A 25,584-nucleotide genomic window follows, 5' to 3' on the forward strand; every position below is an offset into this window, starting at 1 on the left:
TGGGATAAGATATTGTACATTTTAAGACCACTATGGCTTATTTGGTGTGATTAGTTTCTATCCCAGCCTGCAGATTCTGAGTCTGATGTCGTAACTATCAGGAATTGCACAGAGGAGAGAAAAAAAACAACAATGATGAATAGAACTATTCAACTAATGACAAAGACTATTTCAACATCATTTTCTGTAGCTCTTGTAAAATAGAAAGAAGCATTAAGATATTTAAAGTCTGTTTATTTTAATGCAGAACTACGATTCAAGCTTTCTGCACTATCCACAATAGGGAGTTGAACACAGGATTTTAGCATTGTAAACTTGTATAATCAAAAACTTATCAGACTCAGATATCAGGGTAAATAAGGTATTTAAACTGCTCCTATTTATACCAAGGATGCCTGAATGATAATTTTTGGTATCAGGCCTTTCTTTTTTTTTGAGTTGCTCTGAAGAAAAGCATGATGGTTGATGAAATAAAAAAATCAAATAACACAAAGTTAAAACCACTACACAAGGACAATCTTCAAAAATTCACAAATATCTTTATACTCCAATAACATACAAAGCCACAAAAATTACAAGTAACCATACTAACTCATGTTATGAAACTAAGCCTATCAGAATAATATTATGGAAATCAACTGATGATCAGTTCAAAAATGATAAAAGTCTAATATTATTATAATTCATTTGTCAGCTCCTCTAAATACTGTACTTTAACTTTTGCTGAAAAAAATTCATCATGTAGAAGAGCAATGTTTTAGCAGTTTTTCTTAAATTTGATATAAAAGTGCATATGCAACTCTGTTTAACTTAAATTATAACAAGGAAGTAGCACTTACCTGTTAGACTTTAATGCTAATTAATCATGCCACAAACCAAAATTAATCATGTCACTGTAGCTGATATTTTTATTTCATATAACAAATACAAGAAACACTTAATTTTCAATAAATTTTATTGTTACTTGTAAAATGTGAAAAAAATCTAAAACACTAAAATAAAAAAAGATATGAAATTTTAAAGATACCATTGTTTTATTGTGGAGGTTAACTTATTGTATGAAAAAAAAAGTTTATATTGCAAAGTTTTATACCGAAATAAAAATATACATTCACCTTATTCTTCAACTTCAATTCCAATACCCATATTTCTCAGCTTATTTCACAGATACATGTATGCTTCAACCTTAAAGATTTTTTATTCTTCTAAAATGTACCTAACTTCATAATACACTAATTATCACATACACAAAACTGTTACTTGAAAAATTAAATTCTAACTTTATTTTACATCAAATAACTATAACAATACCTCTACCTCCAGGAAATTAATTTTATTAGAACTCAATATTTTGCTTTAAGCTTTTTCAGAATTTATTCAATTATAATGTTTGTAAACTAAACCTTACAACAAAGTTGTAAAACTAGGTGTTAATGACTTTGAGAGCGTGTTTAATTTATTTCGAATTCTGTGTTTAATAATAAACTTCAGTTAGCATTAAAAAATAATGTAATTATTTGATTTTGGTACATACAATTAAATGTACATGATATCAAATATACAAGTTCAAGAATTCTTGAAACAAAATGATAAAAACCCTACAAAAAAAATTCTAACAGTATTATTTCAAATCTACTTGTTTACCATAAAGAAGCTACTATATCATCACGCAGTCTACTAAATAATATCAAGATTTCTTTATTTTACAATAAGCAGCTTTAAAATGTTTAAAAATACTTTTCTTTTAACATGCATAAACCTTCTAAAACTACTGAAAATAACAGTGACCTCATAACTTGTACAGGTGACGTTAAACTCTCCCCACATATCTCTAACATTTCAGGTATAATTCTCTCTGAACCAGAATTCAGTCTTTTCAGTAAAGATCTCAACTCCTGAACCAAATAACAGCTATATTAATGAGCCCAATCTTCTTTTTGGCTTACGTGATTTCTCTAGAATATTAAGACTTTGTGAATTTTTTCACAACAAACTCTACCCTACTGGAAATGTTTTTTGCACAATGGATGTTTCTTCCCTTTACACCAATATTCCATATGATGAAGAACCAGAAACTTTAAAGTCCACATTAAACCTTTATAACCATCATAATCTCAAACATCAACTGATCTTTCAGTTTTAACTCTTAACAACTTCGATTTCAATAACGAACATTACCTTCAGGTTAATGTTACTGCAGTGGGTACCAAAATGGCTCTCAATGACGCCAACATATTTATGAGTCATACTGAAAAACCAGGTTTTACGATTATGTCTCAACAAAACCTCACACACTGATTACACAGAAGAAATATTTTTCATTTGGACAGCTGGTCTTAAATCACTTAAAGAATTTATCTCACATATCAAACTCCTTTCACAAAACAATCAAATTTACCTTTGATTAACTAACTTTTTAGAAATTACTGTTTGTTTAAAGGATGGAATTTTACACGACTTGTACAAAAAAAACCCACAGAAAGACCACAATACTGTCACTATAAAATACATCACCCTTCTCACACTAAACGAAATACTACTTACAGTCCAACTCTTAAAATAAAGAAAATATTCTCAGATGAAACACGTTACAGAAAACACAGCAATGATTTAAAACTAACCATGTTACAAACAGAGTATAAAGATATCCAACATCGACAAACCGATCGAAAACACTAACAACATTCAGCGGAAAAACATCCTAAAACATAACAATACTAATATTTCAAATAGAATTTCTCTCACTATTACCTATAAGTTTAAACTCAGAAACGTTTCATGAATTTTGAAAAAAAACATTTTCATCTCCTATAAGTGAACGATCACCTCAAATATATATTTCCTGAAGTTCTCGTTGTCTCCTGAAAAAGCAGAACTCTAAAGATATCCTTGTTTACACAATAGTGAATTACTTTCCACCAAAAAAATGGTTGTCATCCATGTAATAAAATTCTTTGTCAAACTTGCAAGTTCATAAAAACAACCGATTTACTTTGACAAGCACAAGCAAAGAAACTTTACAATATTCAAAGAAATCACTTATGGAACACAAAACACCACTTACCTTATATAGTGTAAAAAAAATGAAATTACCAATACCTAGGACACAAACAAACAATTCTTAGAGAAGGGTTCAACAACCATAAATCTTTTATTAAAACCGAAAATAATATTGTTTAACACTTCACCCAACCCGGTCATTCCATTAACAATGTTACTTTCATAGACACTGAAACAGGATTCAAGACTAAAGTTGGAAGAGAGATAAAAGAAGCTTATTAAGTCTCTAATCCAAACACTGTTGTAGAATCACTGAAGATCCTTATGTCAGTGATCTCCTTTCATTAGTTTCATCCTTATCAGAAAAATATTTTTTTTATTCTTTGCTAATTTCTTCCATTAGCATGAACGCTAACTTTCGTAAAAGTTACTATTTATTTAAGATAACTTTCCGTAGATGTTTGTATAAAGTGATTAGGTGTCACCTTTATTTTACTTAAACAATTAAGTAGTTTTATTCACGAAGGTTAGAGAAGCCTTGATAGAACTGAATAAAAATCCTATAACCCAAGGTGGACCTATAATCTTTCAATCCATGTGCAGAATGAATATTTACATAAACACCAGTATCAAGACGTTGTGTGGATATACGCTACCACTTTTTTTTTTTTTTTTTTGGGGGGGGGGAGATGGGGGAGGTGTTTTTAGACCATCAACCCCATTGGATTATTAAGCCAATTTGCTACCTGGGCATTAGGCCTATAGATTGCCAGGGTCATTAATGCCGTCAATTTGTTGAGACTCCTCGCCCTGAGGATGCCCACGGCACTTGATTGGTTGTTGTACAGTCGCGTAGTTTATAGGGAAAACTGTCCACCACTAGTTCTTAAAACTACTTTTGTCTTACCAAAAGTAAGACTGTTACTCTTACGTGATACCCAGGGTCCCAACTTGAGGTTTGAATTTTAGCTAAAACGAGACGCAACCACGAATCTTCGGATTCAGAGTAATTAATAACATGATAAGTATTAGGCCACGATCAACCGTATAAATTAGCACACACATTACACAATTGAAATTTTATTTGCACGTGTGTTAAAAACCGGGTTTCGATACCCGTAGTGGGCAGAGCACAGATAGCCCATTATGTAGCTTTGTGCTTAATTCAAAACAACGATGTATGTGTAATAATAAATAAATGATAACTACCTTATGCACTTAAATATACATGCTCAAAGCAAGTAACAAAAGTGTTATCCTAAATCATTCAAAACCGATTCCTAAGAAATATCACTGTGTTTGTTCTGCAAGAACCCTGAAATAAAAAAGTGTATACTAAGCCCCTTCATGATCATACATTATGAAATCTATTTGTATATGTGTTGTGTCATAGAATCTACAGCAACATCATACTGAAATCTTAGAACTATGAATAATTTTTAACCTCACCCACAATTTTAATTTTACACTAACCACGATCGGGTCAGACTTAACTGGTTTTTATTTGTTTATTTTAGAGTTAAGACACACAATATGATTCTGTCAATCAAGAAGAATCGAACCCTGAATTTTAATGTTGTAAATCCATAAATCTAATGCTGACTCACCAGAGAACAAGCATGTAAAAAATGTCAACATTCTACTAAGGCTAGTGAAAACATGTATTATGAAAGAGAATCAGGACAATTTATTTTCTAATATTATTCTATAATAACAGGAGGTAAGTGCAAGATAGTTATTCATTATAGTAGGCATTTAATTAACAAGCTGCACACCTCTCTCTGCATCTCCTTTGTCAACATCATCCCTCACCCTTAACTTACTGGCCTCATTCGCAGGATAAAACAAAAAAGGATGACATAGTAACTAACGCATTTCCAATTACATTCATATTTTAAGCTAGTTATCATTTGTTATTAAGCACAAAGCTTGTTCATTTGTTTTTGAATTTCGCGGAAAGTTACGCGAGGGCTATCTGCCATAGCCGTCCATAACTTAGCAGTGTAAGACTATAGGAAAGGCAGCTTGTCATTATCATCCAATGCTAACTCTTGGGCTACTATTTTATCAATGAAGTGAGATTGATCATACATTATAATGCCACCATGAGTGAAATGACGAGAGACTTTCAGATTAAAATTTGAGCGCCTAAACCACTAAGCCATGCCAAACAAGCCATACTTTCAGCTGTGTGGGCGTTATGTGACAGTCAATTCCGCTATTCGTTGGCAAAATACTTCAAGAAGTAGGGGTTGTTAGAATAGACTAATTGCTTTTCCCACTACAAAATTAGAGACACCTAGTATAGATTATCCTCGAGAAGGTTTTACGCGAAATTTAACAAACAAGCAAGCAACCTGGCATTTAATGACAAAAAATACACGGTTTAAATTATGACAACTACGAACTATTAAAATGGGTTATCATAATAAGTTTTAACTCTTCGTATTGTTTCTATTACTGTAATACTCTTAAGATCATAAGCAGTCCTACAAAATACTGTATTTGAATAAAAATTTTCATTTAAACACCTTATAAGGTGTACTACTAAATACAGAGAGGAACAATTAAAATCTAACCGTGTTAATATACAACCAACTAATCCTTAGAGATGTTCTTCAAGCTTTTGACTTTGAATTGGAGCAGTGATTAACGTTTATATTAATATTGTAGCATTACTATGTTAAGAGCTTCGCTCACAACGTGAATGATTTTGACGGGTCACAACTCCAAGTAGCATGTTGTAGTAAGAAGAGATACATCCCTTTTAATAAATGTTTTACTTGATCTGATAAACAGTCGGTAGATCAAAATTAGGTTAATAACAACAGATTAAAAGCGCTAATGCATCTTAAATTATCTTTATTAATACATTTTAATAGGAAATCTACAGCAGTTCTCTTTTCTTAATACGAACGAAAGGTTACTTATCAAATCCATATACCAAAGGAAGCGAGAGTGCTGCGTGTCTTTTGATAATATACTTGAGGAATGAAACAAACCATCATATTCATACTATATTTCTCGTAGTGTTCGACTGCAAGTATAACAAGAAATATGAAGTCTATTAGTTGACATTTTTGCTATTTTTATAGACACTTTATATCACTGTGTATTTGGTTTAAATTTTATCAGTAATGTTAACCACATAATAAACTGCAAAAACGTATACATGCATATCACCTTTCATTGTTATTGTAGACAACGGGTTTTAAAAGTTTAAAACCAAAATAACGTAAATATGTTATGTTACGTGATACAAAAATAGCTAGTTGATAGACGGTACACTAATGCAGAACAACTACCTCTTAGTATCACGTAGAGGATTAGCGAAGACAACTGATATGAGTTAATGTGCACAAACATGGGTTTTATTTAAAGTAAGACTCGAGATTATGCTGAAAACATACGCTAACAGAAGCGCCACCTTTCGTCGGATGTCCCTTCTGCACCACAACTGCTGCACATCATAAGTTGCTGATATAGACTAATTGAAGTTTCCTTTAGGAATAAAACCTCGTATCATCACCGTCACGCTGAACAGCACGTGACCTGTACTGATCTTTCACAAAGCTGGTCTTTTCTTTTGTATGCTGTATGGTTAGTATATTAAGTGTACTGATTTTTTTTTTTAATTCGGATACTTTGAAGCTTTATTCTTCCCTTCAGCTTGAAGAAGAAGAAAAGTATCATCGCTTTTACTTCTCTCTTTTTTTTTTTTTGGAATTTCGCACAAAGCTACTCGAGGGCTATCTGTGCTAGCCGTCCCTAATTTAGCAGTGTAAGACTAGAGGGAAGGCAGCTAGTCATCACCACCCACCGCCAACTCTTGGGCTACTCTTTTACCAACGAATAGTGGGATTGACCGTCACATTATACACCCCCACGGCTGGGAGGGCGAGCATGTTTAGCGCGACGCGGGCGCGAACCCGCGACCCTCGGATTACGAGTCACACGCCTTACGCGCTAGGCCATGCCGGGCCTTTTAGTATAACCAATTGCACTTCCTGTGTGGTTTTCCTGTTTAAAAATAATCTCTATTCATGCATTCATCAGGACAATCGATTTTAGAATTGTCTTAATTAATTAATTAACCTTTAAGAAGAAGCACACTTTCATAAGAGGGTTTCATACTGAATCCGAGGGTAAAAGTTTGTGGAACGTTTATGCAATAAAAGGAACACTAAAAATCAATCAGATTTAAAATTTCATATTTCTCTAAATTTCCCAAGACTCACCATTTCTTGGACGCGAAACGGTAAGTAACAAATTGTGATAACAGTAGTTGAAAGTGAATAAAATATGAAATATACGAAAATGAAGTGGTGCTTAAAATTATTAACTACAACAAAATGATAAGCTAGACAGAACAATGTGTTGGGACTAGATTTCTAACAGATCTAATTAAAATATTTGGATAAACCCCTTCTAACTTTCTAGAGTACTGAAGCATTGGGCTGAGTGTGCAAAACGTTGTCTTTCATATAAAATATCCCATTATCTTCTTCTCTCAAATTATATATTTATAATAAAGGGTAACATTTTCGGTTTCTATTTTCAGCTCAGTCACCTTCAGTAGCGGAGGTTTTTTTCACCCCCTCTGTGTGTTTGTCAGAAATATTTCTCGAAAACGGCTGAATGGATTTGAACAAAAGTTAGTATACATTTGGATTATGATCCAACACAGTTGTGATTAGTTTCTGGAGGGTAAAAGTCATGAAAACAAAACAAAAAAGTCCCTATCTGTTAACATGGGAACCGATTTTTCACATAACTTATACTCTACAACTCATTCAAAAATTATCAGATTTTAATGAAACTTGATGGCATGTGTAAAATATCATTCGTCGTTGTCCCGCCAAAAGTAGTCCGTATAAGATAAGTTGCTAATGACGGACATACGGACACATTTTCCTATTTTTTTGAGGGTCGATTATGATCAACGCCGAGTGACCCTCTAGTCTGTAATTATTTTATTAATGGTCTATAGGCACAGTGCTTGTATTTACACAAGTAAAGGCGCGTTTATGCTAGACACACACTGTATATATATGTTAGTATTACTATTGTTATTATACTCGATTGCTGTCTGTCCCGAAGATGCGCGCACACCTTACCATATAAATGCATAAGCACGCGAACTTATTCCAACCGAATGAAAAATAAATAGTGAATGTAAATATCCTCGAGTAGACATTTCATGCAACATATCAAATGTTTATCAAAGTTTTAACAAGATCTAACGTTAACTCGCAGATTAACATTACAAGTTTATCTACTCATAGCATTAAGTACGGTAAAGTTCAGCCCTAACTAAACTAAAGCAAAACACGTACACCAATTAGTGTTATTTCCTTATCGAATATAGGCCGTATATCTAATAAATCTCAATTAACTTTAGACCTAAAACAGCAATGCTTATAAATTTCAATGTCTGCGATTAGAATTTTTTTTGTTTTAACATCGCGTATTTAACCTTTGTTAAGCGATTTTAATTTCGACTCCTCATTAATAAATTATGTATTAATTTGATAATTTACTACCAATGGTGTCAGAATTAGATACTGCTTTTCCAAAAACTCAGCATGGTATGAAAACACAGCAAACGATGTCTATAACAAATAGAAATATTCAAGAATCTAACGAAATTTGTATATATAACAATTATATAGCTGAATATCGAAGCGCACGTACCTGAAAAAAAACTGTATACACTAAATGTTCCTAAATCCATGGTCTCGCTGACGTTTCTTATAGAATTGAATATTTTCAACTGTGGTATGTCGCTTATCAAAAATTGCTAGACATTTTCGCTATAATCGTGTTCGGAAAGACAAATTGAGTCTTTTACTAAACTCTAACCATGCAGAATAACAATTATATATAACAAAAATCTTATCACGTTTGGGTGTGTACATGTGTTGTAATGTTTCCAATACCATTTGCACGCGATAATTTCAAACACGCACCGCTTATCAAGTGAATGTCCACTTCACATCAAAATAACATAAGTATGGGCACACAAATCTGTTGATAAATGTTATCTGTAGTTACAATACAGAGAAGAAATGCTTCAGTTTAATAAATGTGACAGAGCAGCGAAGGTGATAACATGGAAAAAACTTCGTGACAATTAATGTATATTGACTACATGCTTTTCCAATCTTCAGTCGTACACATAACTTGGATGCGAAAACTGATATAATTTTGTGATCAAAGTACACTGGAACACAGGCGTAAACTAAAAAATAAAAAAGATAACTGTTTAAACGTATTGCTCGTGTACTGCACGTATATGTCGTATTTTGCACAGACATTTCACAAAAACGCCAAAAACTAGTAACAATATATAGACAAGATTACACAGACATATACCAATCTAGTTAAAGAATTATGGGTACGACAAATATCCAATATACTCAAACTTTTAGCCTGTAATATGAGTTGCAGCCTAAAGCAACAAAAGATCGCAAACAATAATTGTAACGGGTTTTTAATTTATTAACTATCGTTACATATATATCCATTCAACATAATATTGGAATGTTTTAACACGGCTACACTTGTTGAAGAATACAAAACAAAACTTTCAGTTATATAGTACAGAAACACAAAGATGTATATAATGTATAAAACTAAGTGTGTTAATTTCTAATAAAATTACCTAAAACAAAAACATATTTTCGTGACCAAGAATATGTTAATTACACTTTCAACAACAGGTGATTGATTCCAATGTCCAAAGTATCACCTTGTAAATGTAAGCATTCGGTAAACAAGTTCATTCCAACTATAAACTTCCAATTAAACATTGAATTAAGCTAAGAAATACTTGTCCCTGTAACGTTTTTGCTGCACTACATAGAAATTTCTCACACCACCACCCAACTTTTTCTGGACACTTGTGGTATGCATTATAAAAAAAATAACCAATATAGGTTTCAGTTTTCTTATCAGTTTTATGGCATTATGCACTTCCAGATAGTACATCACGTCTCATTCATTTTTTATATTTATAGCTAGTTAGTTTACTTTAATTGAACGTTATATTAAACAAATATAGAAACTGATTACTTGTGCGATCTATTATACAAACTTATTTTAAAGTTTTCAATCTTCTGAGCAGTATTAAATTTTTAAACGTCAACATAATATCTTAATCAGTAAAAATAATGAATTTCAAGTAAGTAGCAGACGTATACACTGTTTCCTTCCACTTAAATACATGTTGTAATTTTTTCCATGCAAAATTGATGCTTTGAAAATTTCCACTAGGGATCTGGTATTTTGTGTGTTTGTTTTTGAATTTCGCGCAAAGCTACACGACAGCGTCCCAAACTTAGCAGTGTAAGACAAGAGGAAAGGCAGCTATTCATCACCATCCACCGCCAACTATTGGGCTACTCTTTTACCAACGAATAGTGGAATTGACCGTAACATTATAACGCCCCCACGGCTGAAAGGGCGAGCATGTTTAATGTGACGGTTATTAGAACCCGCGACCTCCAGATTAAGAGTCGAATGCCTTAACCACCTGGCCATGCTGGAGTGGTACTTTGTAGTTTCAAGGTAACCAATGATTCTCCTACTTGCTGTCCCTGTATTGATCTTTCGGCGTCCCCTTCTTTAAAGCATTTCAGTTGAATTTGTTTTATGGTACTTCTTTATTATTGTTATTATTGTACATTTTTGTACACCATATTTATATTATATTGTACATTTCTGTACTCCATATTTACAGTCATGTGAAAAAGTTAGGACACCCTATGAAAGCCTGTGTATTTTTGTAACATTTTTTGGATATATAGATATTTAATCTCAATTTTAACAATACTGAGAGATTATCGGAATATAACTAAACAATTAAAACTGAAGAAAAGACTTTTCAAGATCTTCTATAAATGTAATTCTACAAAAATGCATATTCTAACTGAGGAAAAAGTTAGGACACCCCCACATTTATTCCCACTTAAAATGGCTCAACTCACACACAGGTGTATCACACCAGGTGCACATGATTAGAAAATCATTACTCAGCATTTTGAATAAGGCTTGCCCTATTTAAACCTCAGACATTTAGTTTGGTGTGCTCCTGACTGTTGAAGTGAGAGTGAGCACCATGGTGAGAGCAAAAGAGCTGTCTGAAGCCTTCAGAAAGAAAACTGTAGCAGCTTATGAGTTTGGTAAAGAATTTAAAAAGATCCCAAAAGATTTTGAAATTAGCCATTCCACTGTCCGGAAAATAGTCAACAAGTGGAGGGCTTTCAAAACAACTGCCAACATGCCCAGGTCTGGTCGTCCAAGCAAGTTCACTCCGAGAGCGGACCGCAAGATGCTTAAAGAGATCTCCAAACACCCTAACATATCATCACAGGACCTACAGCAGGTTCTGGCTACTGTTGATGTGAAAGTGCATGCCTCTACTATCAGAAAGAGACTGCACAAGTTTAACTTGCATGGGAGGTGTGCAAGGAGGAAACCTATGCTCTCTAAGAGAAACATCAAGGTCAGACTGAAGTTTGCCAGAGAGAATGTAGACAAAGACCAGGACTTTTGGAATAATGTTCTATGGACAGATGAGTCCAAAATTGAATTATTTGGACATCAGAACAGAGGATGTGTTTGGCGTAAATCAAATACAGCATTCAAGGAAAATAACCTCATACCGACTGTGAAGCATGGAGGTGAAAGTGTCGTGGTTTGGGGCTTCTTTGCTGCAGCAGGACCTGGACAGCTCACAATTGTAGAATCTACCATGAAGTCTACTGTGTATCAGAGGGTGCTTGAGGATCATGTGAGACTATCTATACAAAAATTAAAGCTGAAGCGGAACTGGACCATGCAACACGACAATGATCCAAAACATACCATTAAATCCACCAAGGATTGGCTGAAAACTAAGAAATGGAAAGTCCTGGAATGGCCGAGTCAAAGCCCAGACCTTAATACCATTGAAATGCTTTGGGGTGACTTGAAATGGGCTGTACATGCAAGAAACCCCTCAAACATCTCACAGCTGAAAGAATTCTGCATTGAGGAGTGGGGCAAACGTTCTTCAGACCGATGTCAGAGACTGGTAGATGGCTACCAGAAGCGTTTTACCGCAGTTATTTCAGCCAAAAGGGGTAACACTAGATATTAGGAGGTAGGATGTCCTAACTGTTTCCTCAGTTAGAATATGCATTTTTGTAGAATTACATTTACAAAAGATCTTAAAAGTCTTTTCTTCAGTTTAAATTGTTTAGTTATATTCCTATAATCTCTCAGTATTGTTACAATTGAGATTAAATATCTATATATCCAAAAATGTTACAAAAATACACAGGCTTTCATACGGTGTCCTAACTTTTTCACATGACTGTATATCATATTGTACATTTCTGTACTCCATATTTATATCATATTGGTTTGGAGCCATTTCCTCTGTTGTTGTATGTTTGCAGTTTGTTTGTTTTTTTCTAAATTGTGAATCTATTTTGTTTTGACCATCACCTGCTTTGCTGCCATAGTTCTCCTTAAAATACATTTTGGTAATAAATAGTTTTCTGTTCTGGATACTAAATTAACTTTGTAATGCAGCTTAATTGCTGCGCAATAATGTTTTAATTAATCTATTTTCATGAGTTTTATTAAGATTTTACAGACGTTTAACGAAAGATGTAAGAATTTTTTATCATGAAATAATTCTTAAAATTACTTACTGTATTTTGTTTTCTATAGTTTGTAACTTACTAGAAATTATGTATTTTGATCTTTAATACAATGATTATCTGGTGATAATATTGTTGTCTACGACTATGTATTATCTAGATTAAAACGTTGTAGTGAAATCAAAAACAGCAAATACCAAACTGTTTATTTTTGTTGGATTTCGCGCAAGGCTACAATAGGGATATCTGCGCTAACCGTCCCTAATTTAGCAGTGTAATTATAAAGGGAAGGCAGACAGTCATCACCACCCACCACCATCTCTTGGGCTCCTCTTTTATCAATTAATAGTGGGACTAATTGTCACTTCATAAAACTCCTACGCCTGAAATGAGCGACCACGTTGGGTGTGACGGAGATGCGAACCCGCAATCCTCAGATTGCGAGTCAAGTGCCCTAACTACCTGGCCATGCCGGGCGTAATTGAACAATGAAAATATTAAAGTAGCGTCTATCAAAATATAACATTACACAATTAGCTTTAAAGACGACGAAACATTTATCATTGCCGTTAGATGAAAATTAAGACGTCTCATTTTTTATCTCAAATCTTTCTATCCACTCAAGTAGTCTGTTGTTCATATATTCAATTAAATATCAAGAATCTTTTTCACATATTTTCGATCAGGTTTCGTCGGTGTACTAAGTAATTTTTCCAAAATCACAGAGTAAAATAAGCAGCAAACTACACGCCTACTAACCAATACGTCTGATGATTCAGCGGTAAATTTGACGCTTATTATGTTAAAAATTGGGTTTCGATACCTGCGAAAGACAGAGCGCAGAGTCCACTGTCTAGTTTCATTCTCAACACACAAAGAAAAAAAAAACTACATCTAAACTACTCCATGATTGATCAGCGAAAGATATTTCTCATGAAGATGTCTCCTACTAGTCTGCAGCCAAACAAGTCGACTGTTAAGATTTTTAAACGTCTTTTATTCTTTGTCACTCGACGTAAAACTGATACAACAATGTTTACAATAGGCTGTCGAAGCATTTGAAAACAATAGGCCTAAACTTTGTGATAAAAATCAGGTAAACAGCGAATTTTTTTCACATCCCTTTTTATTTGGATATTCTGGATTCAAGTTAGAAGTGTATACAAATAGGATTTCAATCTGCCCAGGAAATCTTTCTTTCAATACCAGAATTTGTCAGTTGGGCTGGACGAGAGACAAAAATTTTCTTTAAATAATATATTTGTAGACAGTATAATACTTTAAAAGTTACTCTTTTTAGCAATGAAAGCTGGTAAAGCATTTGAAATCAACTGGCAATAAATTAGTGATAGAAATCAGGTTAACTGTATTTGGTTACATGCAATACCTGCTATAATTTTTAAAACATTATGGATTTTGTCTCTTACTGAACGAAAGGCCTTTGGGCTTTAACTTGTGAGAGACAAAAGATAGATTGTAAATGCTATTTTTTATACAGCTCTTATTTTAAATCTGCTTTGAACAAATTAAGAGAAACGTAGAAGAAAATATCCGCAGTTTATGCACGTTTTATCGCTAAGTTTAAATTGAACCCATTGTTTCACATTCAGAAGGCTAAAAATAAAATGATCTTAAGGGAGAATATTATATAATATTATATAATAATGTCACTTTGATGTTTCGATTTAAACTTTTCGCAAAACTACACAAAGGCAACTACGCTAAGGCGTCCCTAATACTGAATTCAAATACAGAAGAGAGGGCAGCCAGTTAGCAATACAAAACCACTCCCAACTCCTGGGCGACTTTAATACGACTAAACAGTAGGATTTGGTCACCACTCTTATAACGCATTCAGATTGCACTGAGAGCGTTTTTATAGCCCTGAGAAGAGAATCACAAACTTTCCAATACAAAGTCAAAACATTAGTTTCTAGGCCACGCCTAGAACACATCACCGATATGTATGTAAGTGCAAGTTATTTAAATGTTGATCTTGGATATTGTTAAATGTGATTGAGGTCCCTCGAGATGACGACATGTTGGATGTCTGATATTTTTTCGTTATCATTATCACGAGCACACACACACATATATATCCTAACCCTTTCTAGAACAATGCTACGAGCATATATACAGAGCACACTAAATAACCTACATTCAGCCTTGAAACACATAACATTAACCACACTGTGACTAATGTGAATTTGGAACTTTTTTTTTTACCACCATTTTTACCCAAACTTCCAGCGCTAACCAGTGTAAAGTTTCCGAGACGTTGAAGAATATTATTTTTTTTATGTATCTGAAAATAAAGCTAGACTGAGAAAAAACTGTTCATCTAAAAATGTATAGGTGAAAGTATAACAATAGCCATAGTTCGTCTCGATATGCCTTTGAACTGGCACATAAATAGAATGGAATAACTAAAGCATCATCAAGAGGGCGCTGGAGAGTAAAGACGAATGAAATTTGAGTTATCGGAAATTTTTATTTTATCATTTAAGACCCTTTTTTTGCCTTCTTAGAAAATAACTTCAGGTTATTTGAATACAAGAGCTGATCATACACAAACTATTTTATCGATTGTGCATGGAAAAACTTATTTTTATTTCTTAGAGAACGTTTCACCAGGTTTAATTATCCTGTTTTACTATATACAGCAGACAAAAATTTCTGTAAATTTCAAAAATATAGTTCTTCCTAATAACTAATTAAAAAGTTTAATCAATTCAATTAGGTTTTGAAATTAAATAATAATCAAATAATATACGTGATAAAAATAGCAGTTCATCGTTGTTAACGGTTGTCTAACGTGTGATCGCCGATTCAAAAATAAGCCCGGTGCCATGTTACCTGTAATGCATACTGAACTTACACGTAAAGAAGATCTACATAATTGGAGGGTGGAGAGCCAGTGATTTGGCTGTTGCTAAAAACTCCTCTAACATATACCTAGAATTCTTTCACAAGTAATACAGCCTAGTATGTTATTAAGTATAATCACTTACCCGATACATATAACTGATCATCCGAAAGTCTAACAATACCCTGGGTCTATAACTGTAATACATTTGATGATACTTGGATAATGTTTCATTAAGAACGGAAAATCAAAACGAGTTCAAGGCTTAACGTTAAAATCGCTGTTATAAAAATGTGACAAAATAAAATATGTGCGTTACGTTTCGAAATTCAGGAAAGTTAAAGGGTTTGTTTTGTTTTCAATTTCGCACAGTTATACGAGAGCTATCTGCGCTAGCCGTCCCTAATTTTGCAGTGTAAAACTAGATGGAATGCAATTAGTCATCACCACCCACCGCCATTTTTGGTCTTCTCTTTTACCAACGAATAGTGGGATTGATCTTCACTTTATAACACCCACATGGCTGAAAGGGCAAGCATGTTTAATATGACGGGGGAATCGAATCCGTGACCCTCAGATTACGAGTCCAACGCCCTAACCACCTGGCCATTCCGGGCCAACCAGGTATGCACCAAACCTCGGTGCAAATAGTTAGTGACAGGTTGTGAATAATGCTAAAGATTTCAAACGTGTGTTTCTGGCCTAACTAAGCGCAATCATATGAGACGCCAAATCGAGTTGACAGAAAAATTTATAACAAGTATTCGAACTGCTTACAAAAGTGAAATCAAAAACAAGATGGTTTTCCTTTGATATACAATGAAATATTATTAAGCCTTTAGTTGTTGTTTTTTATCACTGTCATATGTTCCAAAAAGATATTGCACAAACTATTAACGCTTAAATCTCGACTGTTTGTTTCGGTACAAAGCTACAAAATGGACTATCTGCGCTCTGCCTAACGCATAGAATCGAATACTAGCATTTCGCGCTTTAAATCAGTAAACTTGCTATTGATACTGCGAAGAACATATTGGTATTACACAGAATTCTGACCCATGGCTTTCCTTGCCATGGGCTTATAAACCAATATTTTGTGAATACACAACAAAATCGTTTTAATAAATAAAAAAGACAGTATAGAACCAATTTCATAATTCCATCCCACTATTATGTTCTGAAATATGAACAAGGCCTATACAAAAATATCGATAAAAGGACAAACGTTGCCATTGCTGCAAAAAATCAGTTTAATTTTAATTGTATTCTACAAAAGACTATATTTAATATAAGCCCTTGGAATACATCGACAACACTGCACACCGATTTTTTTTAAGTTTTCGCTGATTGTGACAGGTACCTGGTGGGTATGCACAAATATAGTTTTGGTTTTGCTTCATCACGTAGAAACTCTAAGAAATAGACAGTTTACCGGCAATAACGTATTTAATTGCGTTTATGTATTTAATACGCTATTAAATTCAACATAAATAAAAGTGTTTTGCTCCTGATTTTCGTTTGTATTCATTGTCCGGTGCATCACTTTGCAGTGTCAAACAGTAGTCAGCAAGCATTGACGAATTCCAGTTGCCCTGATATCGTTTTTCCATTGTAGCAATGTCCTGGTGAAGTTTTCGATGAAACGGTACGTAATGGGCAAATTTGGATGTGATTTTCCTGATCAGCAGCCAAAAATCTATAAGAAACACCCAACAGCGTTTAAAAAGCAAAAACTTTGTTGTGAAGTGTAATTAGAATCATCTTGTAAACGTTGCCTTTCAGTGCTACTGGCTTAGTTATTCCATGGTAAAATCGGAATGACAAGTTCGAATTATTTAAGCAACGTTTCTAAGCAAACGCCTTTCTTTAAGCCTAACATTTTCTACCAATTTTTGACAGGTTAGTTACAAATAATCCAATAGGTACAGTACTGATAATACAAATTATTTAGATAACAGAATATTTTATCGCATCCGTTTTAAGTTGTACACCTAAAATTTAAAATCAGAGATCTGTCTTTTGGTTCCTATAAGATCTTTCGAATTAAATTTGTATTGTGTCCACTGTGAGTATCAAAGCCCGTGTTTTAACGTAATAAGCCCTCAAACTACTGAGCCAACGAAGTGCAAGTTCCAAAGAACAAATGTACAAATATCGTGTATTGATATTCAAAAATGGGATTAAAAGGCAAGTTGAAGTAATAACAAATTTCAGTGTTTATGAATTATTTTATGAAATGAAACAAGGTTCAATGCTCTAAAAGAATTAAACATTAAAATACAGTATAATTATCCAATTAAATATGTTTTGAAAAGTACACGGTTTAGGCGATAAGAAAGTAAAAAATATTCAAAACATTAATTGAAATATATAGGAAATTACAAAGAAGTGAAAAAATTATTTCCCCACAATTTAAAAGTAAGGTAAAGAAACACACGAATATAAAGATATTAGACTTTGGAAAGAAAAATATTGCGTACATAACTGTGTTTAATAACTGATACATTGCACGGCTTGGAATTGCTGGTTTCTGCTAGGATCGATTAACGTCATTAGATATTCTTATAGCATTATAACGCTATATTAAACAAGACTCTTTGGTCTTCTATTTATTCTCTGTCAAACAAAGAAGAAGATAAAAGAAGCCAATCAGGAAATCCTTTCAAACTTCGTCGACCTTTTACGACTAATATAAAAAAGACCTACAAGTTAAAATACCGTATAGTAATATGAGCCTAAAACTCGTATATCTATAAATGGAACACTAATACGCTTAACAGTTGGACATTTTATGATGGACTATTTATGCTTTGCCCGCCACGGGTATCGAAAACCGGTTTCTAGCAGTGGGAGTCCGAAGACATACAGCCATACTGTGCCACTAGAAGGCAGGGGAATACAGACACTAAGAAGACAGTTAACTGTTTACCGGAAATGTATCTATAAATGAAACACTAATACGCTTAACAGTTGGACATTTTATGATCTAACTATCCGCAACGACGTCACATTAGATTCGTGAAGCCATAAGGTTTCACTACGACAGAAATACACAAACACATAGGTGTATACTACGTACAACACACGCATATATTCAACCCGTAGAAATAGTAAGTAGACTGTCCCTACTTCTCCACATGCCAATGGTCAGTTATTACACTGGACAATAATAAAATACAATTTAATTATACCGAAGATCGTGAGCAGATCCGTACACAAATATCCAATTTTTGGTGGAAACTTTGACCAACAGAAAATCTGCTAAACCATTTTCTCATATTAAATTTCGCAAAGTTTAGAGTTCAATCTTTTGCTTCGAAAAATGGAAAGAAATTACAAAACGTTGTTTTGGTGTTGATGAAAAAAGCAATCCAAATGCAAGGCCACTTCTGCTCGAGGCCATTCAACTTTTATCTTGATTTACAGGTAAGGATGGCCTACAGCATTTTGATGACATCTAAAATAGTCCTCGCACTTAATGAAAAAAACGAAAGTTGTTCTTTAACAATTTCTTGTGCCTTTCGTAGGTTGAAGTCTGATCAATCATATGACAATGAAATAAGTTACAATAAGAAAAAACAATGCATTTTAATCTTACTATATTTTCGGCTTCAAAGTCCTCTTCTCTTTTTGATTTGATTCTAACGTTTCGGGACTAGCACTTTTTGATCTCGTTAATTTCAAAAAGGTCCATCTTGACTGTATCCCTAACACGGGATTTTGGTGCGAACACCGTACCTTTCAACCTAGCATTTGAAGCTGCGACTAGAGTAAACATTATCCAAATGTATACTGACCAGTTTAGTGGCTATTTTTTCTATAGGAAAATTACTTTCGAAAAAGTAAAATCTTGATCCAAATGGTTTGTTTGTTTTGAATTTCGCGCAAAGCTACACGAAGGCTATCTGCGTTAGCCGTCCCTAATTTTGCAGTGTAAGAATAGAGGGAAGGTAGCTAGTCATCACCATCCGCCGCCAACTCGTGGGCTACTCTTTTACCAACAAACAGTGGGATTGACCGTCATATTATAACGTTCCCACGGCTGAAATGGGCGAGCATGTTTGGTGTGACGGGGATTCGATCCCGCGATCCTAATATTACGAGTCGAGTGCCTTAACCTTTTGGCCATACCAGGCCAGATCCTAACGGAAATAAAAACCCATTTCCATATGAAGATTACTTTACAGAAAGTTAATCCAGTAAACACAAAAATTATATTTGTTCAAAGTCTGCAATATTATAATTTTTGTTGAAAGGCACTTTGAACGCTTTTCTAGCGTTTGTTAGATATTGTGATGACCAAAACAACTTGCGATTTCTACACGATACTATGGTTAAAAACAAAATACTAATAAAAAAAATCGTAAAAAGATATCGCTACAGATGCTAGACCATGAGCTAACTTTTTGTCTCCAGCTGAGATATGATTGTTTGTTTGTTTGTTTTTTGGAATTTCGCACAAAGCTACTCGAGGGCTATCTGCTAGCCGTCCCTAATTTAGCAGTGTAAGACTAGAGGGAAGGCAGCTAGTCATCACCACCCACTGCCAACTCTTGGGCTACTCTTTTACCAACGAAAAGTGGGATTGACCGTCACATTATAACGCCCCCACGGCTGGGAGGGCGAGCATGTTTGGCGCGACTCGGGCGCGAACCCGCGACCCTCAGATTACAAAGCGCACGCCTTAACGCGCTAGGCCATGCCAGGCCCCCTGATATATGACAATGCTTTGGAAACATCTTAACCATAAAGTTGAACAGTACCAATTCCATGTTAGCTGCGGAGTTCGATCACAGAATTTTAGGGTTTAAAAATAAGCCGTTAAGCTTAATGCTTATCCACATCAGTTAATCAGATAAGATATTTACTAGCAACAAAATTGACAATCGTCAATTATTTATTTAGAAAAAAGTTAATGAAGAATTTACAACTGTGTGCAGTGTAAACACTCACAAAACAATTAGGTACAAATATAAAAAAAAGAACCGCTTCAGAAAATGTTTATTCGGATAAATAAAAAAAAAAAGATATGTAATGGACCGTTTCAGTTACAGAATAGGTGGCTTTGTTTAGAAGTCTGTATTTAGGAAAGAACGCAATGAAAACGTGTAGGCTCATTAAGTGAACTATGGCATTTGACTCTTGTAGACACTCGAATAATATGGCACCGAAACACAACATCGTAACATATATATATATATCAGCCTTATGTTTGTGTATGATATATATATATATATATTTAATAATATAAAGTGTTGACATACTTTTATTTGTGCAGAAAAATTTATATAGGATTTATAAAGCTTTACTTCATTTTCTCCGAAGCAAAGGACTACAAAGACAATTTTGTTTCGTTTCTCGTTTGGTCTATTCACGGAAAGATGGTATTGTTAGTGTTTCTATAGTGAGCATCGATGTTTTGGCAGCATATTTATATGTAATAGTTTTATTTATTGCTGATTTTTCTTCCATTATTATTTAGTACCTATTCATTTATTCCTGACGATGTTTAGTCAACTTATTGTTCATATTTTTCGGATGGTGATCCTACCTGAACAAATGTTTTCACAATGTCCCTTTCTTCTATCAGTCTGCAAATGTTTAGTTGTAGCAAAATCATCTAATGTTCGTCACACACGCCTATCGAGTCTTTCGAAACAGTTTTATGTACAGCAGCGAACTGCATTAGTTTTCTGATGTTTGATTCCAAATGATTTGTTACTGTTCTTCCCTGTTTTCATCACGTATAGTAAATAGATTATGTTAGCACTTAGGTTGGTCGTTCATTACGATTAACTCAACTGAAAGAAGGGTGTAATTAATTCGAAGTCCTCTACTGGGTCAGCGGAAAGTTGAAGGACTTAAAATGCTAAAATAGGGGGTTCATCGTTTGATAAATAAATGTTAATTACGAAAATATGCATCACTGGTTGAAGTCTACTCAATCCACACTACAAGATATTCAGTTTTTGTTCAGTTATGTAATGATATTAACAAAATTAATATTCTTTTGTTATTACAATTACATTTAAAGCAATAAATGGACATAACATAGGCACACATAATGAATAATATTAAGATTTTTTTCTCTTGACCAGAACCGTACATAAAATGTATACATGGAGTACTAATATATATTTATTACAGATGGCCTATTCGATATCACAGTAAACAAGATTAGGGATATATAATATTATTATATTTTACCTCTCTTTTCTATATATCGTTTCTGTTTTTACGATCATTCGTTTTATATCTCTTTCCTTCATGTTTAATTAACCTGTGTACATTTCTCTGAGCTCTTTGGCGGTCAGCATTTAGATGTAATCGAGAACTTTGCTCCACTAAAATAGCGCCAAAAGCAGTAAAAGTTCCAAAAGTGGGCCTTTATTCACCACGCAAGAACAATTTGGCACCTTCGAACGATTTTGAAACTGAAAACACGTTGGCTGTAATGTTTATGACAGTAGAAAACCCTAAGGGTACTTCATTAATACAGAATTACTAAACTCTTTGTTTTCCTCATGATTGTCACGAGACGATTCGTGTATTCACAGCACATCATGACCAAGTGGTTAGGGAGCTCGACTTGCAAACTGAGAGTTGCGGGTTCAAATCTCCATTTCACCAAACTTATTCGCCCCTTAAGTCGTGGGGATGTTATAACGCGACGGTCAATCCCACTGTTCATTGGTTAAAGAGGAGTCTAAAAGTTGGCAGTCGGTGATGATGACTAGCTAGCTGTCTTCTCTCTAGTCTTATGTGTGTGTGTTTTCTTATAGCAAAGCCACATCGGGCTATCTGCAGAGTGCACCGAGGGGAACTCTAGTCTTACACTGCTAATGTAGGGACGATGGCACAGATAGTCCCCGTGCGGCTTTGCGCGAAATTCATAGCAAACCAAACCGTGTATTCGTATGAGTATGATTTTATTTGGCATTCCAAGAACTTTACTATCTGTATGGAATTTGTGTTGTATATCCTGCGGTCCTATATACTAAATTACTCTGTTAATAAACAATACCTTTGGTTAGTATTAATGAAAACTGTGTAGCAAAATGTTAACAGCGCCACGTTGTTTTAATAACAGTAATCAAAATTAAATAAAGAATCCATGAACATACTTTAGAAATTGTGAATATCATGAAAACAAAACACTTATTCACACTTTTATGTGGGACACAAACCCGGAAACATCTATTTTCAAGTTTCTCAAATACTAAAGAAACTACGTACAACTCGATGCACAAGGAAAATTATATGACACGTATCATTATACAAACACGAAAGGTGGTATGCATTTGCAAACAAAGGCAGTTCTATATTCAAATGATTTTTTGTGGGGGGGGGCTGTATATTCTTGAAAGATTTATATACGCTATCGTGACTGAAAATTTTCATACGTACAAAACACATTATTTCTCTTTGGGAAATAATACATTTTCAGAATGATACCTGTATTCAATGAACGATACTATTCTAATTACCACCAAGAACAGAGTCAATAATAGTGAGCCGAGAAGTGGCTCAAGTTCTAAAACTTGTTTTTTCACAGCTAGAAGTCAATTTCAAAACACAATGAAGAAAATAAATTTAGAACTCTAACTATATAGTTATTACTCTTATAATATAATTTGCATCATCAATACATAATAACACAGGGACACAGTGTAGCAGAATGTTAAAAAAGGATAAAGTCAAAGGTGATTGAATAGTCTTATATATGTATCTATGTATGTAATAAACAAAAAGAAGTCGAAACAAAAATAAAAAATGCTGCACCAACTGAAAAGATTCCAGGGTACAGGCTGTAGTGTGGGATATAAAATTTACCCTAGGTTTTGTAGGTGACTGAGGAAGTAGGACCCACACTGCGGTGAGGATACACTGTCTATCAGTCTTAACCTCCGTTCGCCAGTCTCACATAAAAAAATAAAATAAGGGAATAGCAGTAGAAATTAAAATAATAAAAACAGAGAGTAGGAAAGGGAGATGTGAGTGCTCAAGCCCACAACGTCCCACATCTATATCACACTTCACTGCCTAGAGACAGTTCTTTACTTTGGAGAGCAGTCACCTTCTGAAGACCTATTGAGGAAATACCATTTCGATAAAAATCGGAGTCATCCTTAGATAGGAAGTGCTGTCACCTGCCTGATAACTAAAAGAATATGATCTGCCAAGGGTCAAAACGAAGATAGTGAATATATTTTTTTTTGTATATTGTAAAAAAAAAAAGGAACAGGTAGCTTTGTTTCAATGACTATTTTTGTGAATAAAATTATTACAAAAACGTATACTTTATATACTGTTTTAATACAACGCAGTCTACATGTATTAATACAATTTTTCGTTTTTTGTTAATGTTTAACAAAAAACGAAACTATTCATCATTACAATAAAAAGAACAGCAAACAGACACTGCGCCATATTCACTAAATCAAATTTATTACACAATAATCTGATACTATATATCGTATATACTCCAAAAACGTCCTCATATGCATTATGGATTAAATTTATAAAAAGAATATGTATTTATATAAGATTGATATTTTCCTTCTTCCTAAATCTGTTTAGTTGTTATTAAAAAGTTGATTTATTAAAGCTGTTTATTAGTAATACGACACTCAACTTAAAAGTAGGAAAACGACGTTTTGAGACTTTCAAATATATACTGTATGCACAAACCTGAGAGTATACTGATTAAATCTATTAGTGCGTTAGAAAATATGTTAAGTATCAGATTACTTCATTATAAATATAATAAATTTATTTGTTTCAAAGCTATTTAGACCATCTGCTGTCGTCCCTAATTTTGAACAGCCAATCACACAACTTTTAACCAACAAGCAGCAGGACTAACTGTATCTTATAACGTTCCCACGACTGTAAGGGCAAGAAATGTTCGGCGCTAGGCTTCGATCGTACGACCTACAGATTGGGAGTGAAGGTGTTAAATATCGTAAACAGTAAACAAGAAAGGAAAACAACAGGCTTCTCACACTATTATTTTTTAAGACACCATGCACGTGTAAGTTATTTACAGACGCCTATCTATGATTATCTAAATAAACTATGATACAAAACTTGGGTCATTATGTTATGACCACGCCTAAACTTAAAGTTGATTGACAATTTGTTTATTACTTTAGAGAAATGTTCTAACTTTAAATTAAGACTCGTGTCCATTGTTCTTAAGGTCAGCATAAAATACTGTGCTGAATTAAACAAACTTTTTATACCGTAGTAATTTCTATTATTTTTATTTTAATGATTTCGTTCGATTACTGAAATGTATTGATTTAAATTATATTCCTTAATCTGATTTTAAAGTATTTTATTTTCCTATTTGAAAATAATTTCATTTCGAAATTTCATAGGCTTCGCGAAAATAAGCTTCAAGGTTATAATCTAAAGTATATGTAACGTTACACTTGATAATTTTTATCACATCTATTTAGCAAATTCAAAATGATTAATATTTTATCCGAATTCACAGCAATGTTATTAAAACTTGAATCAGAACAACCACAAGTTAAAATTATTCAGGCATTAATTATTTAGTAATATTGCTACTTACCTTAAAAGGTCTTTCAAAAATAAACGAAGTACGTCATTAATATTGTCACAAAAGATTCAATTACATTAGTTACATATGAATATGACCCCATACAAACTTTCCGTCACACTATTAATTCTAGTCACAGCTTTTTAAGATCGAAATCAACCAAGTGATGAAAACATCTACATTTTTTATGTGTTTGTGAATAATTTTCCTTAGTACAATGACTCTGAGTTTCACATGATAACGATGGATGCCGTTGAATTGGAATTCCCCCGCAAATGTAGTTTTCCCGTGATGACATTGACCACTGCAGACAAACAAATCTCACATCATCGGAGGCGGCGCAGATCCACCATCGTCACTGTTCACATTCACAATAAACAAGTCATAAATAACAATTTGTATTAAGAAATTATATATAGTTAGTACAATTATTACACCTGTTGCTTTACATTCAGTAACGAATTATGCGAACGACAAGATTCCGTGACAAAAGAAAT

The 25,584-nt window shown here is 33.7% G+C and overlaps 1 protein-coding gene across 5 annotated transcripts in view; it reads right to left on the reverse strand.

Annotated features, from left to right (window-relative positions):
• Positions 1-25,584, reverse strand: part of LOC143233882 (uncharacterized) — an 89,748-nt gene that overhangs the window by 31,295 nt on the left and 32,869 nt on the right. The window contains exons 1-2 of one of the 5 annotated variants that reach the window (XM_076470738.1): positions 8,695-8,892; positions 5,945-6,037 (exon numbers count right to left, since the gene is read on the reverse strand). The exons of 2 other annotated variants lie outside the window; for them this stretch is intronic. The gene's annotated coding sequence lies outside the window, so the exon portion shown is untranslated. Of the gene's footprint in view, positions 1-5,944; positions 6,038-8,694; positions 8,893-25,099; positions 25,446-25,584 lie in introns of those variants that run through there. 2 more of the 5 variants (XM_076470737.1, XM_076470736.1) reach the window with 2 other exon arrangements.

This window comes from Tachypleus tridentatus, chromosome 12 (assembly GCF_004210375.1).
Source record: "Tachypleus tridentatus isolate NWPU-2018 chromosome 12, ASM421037v1, whole genome shotgun sequence".
NCBI lineage: Eukaryota > Metazoa > Arthropoda > Merostomata > Xiphosura > Limulidae > Tachypleus > Tachypleus tridentatus.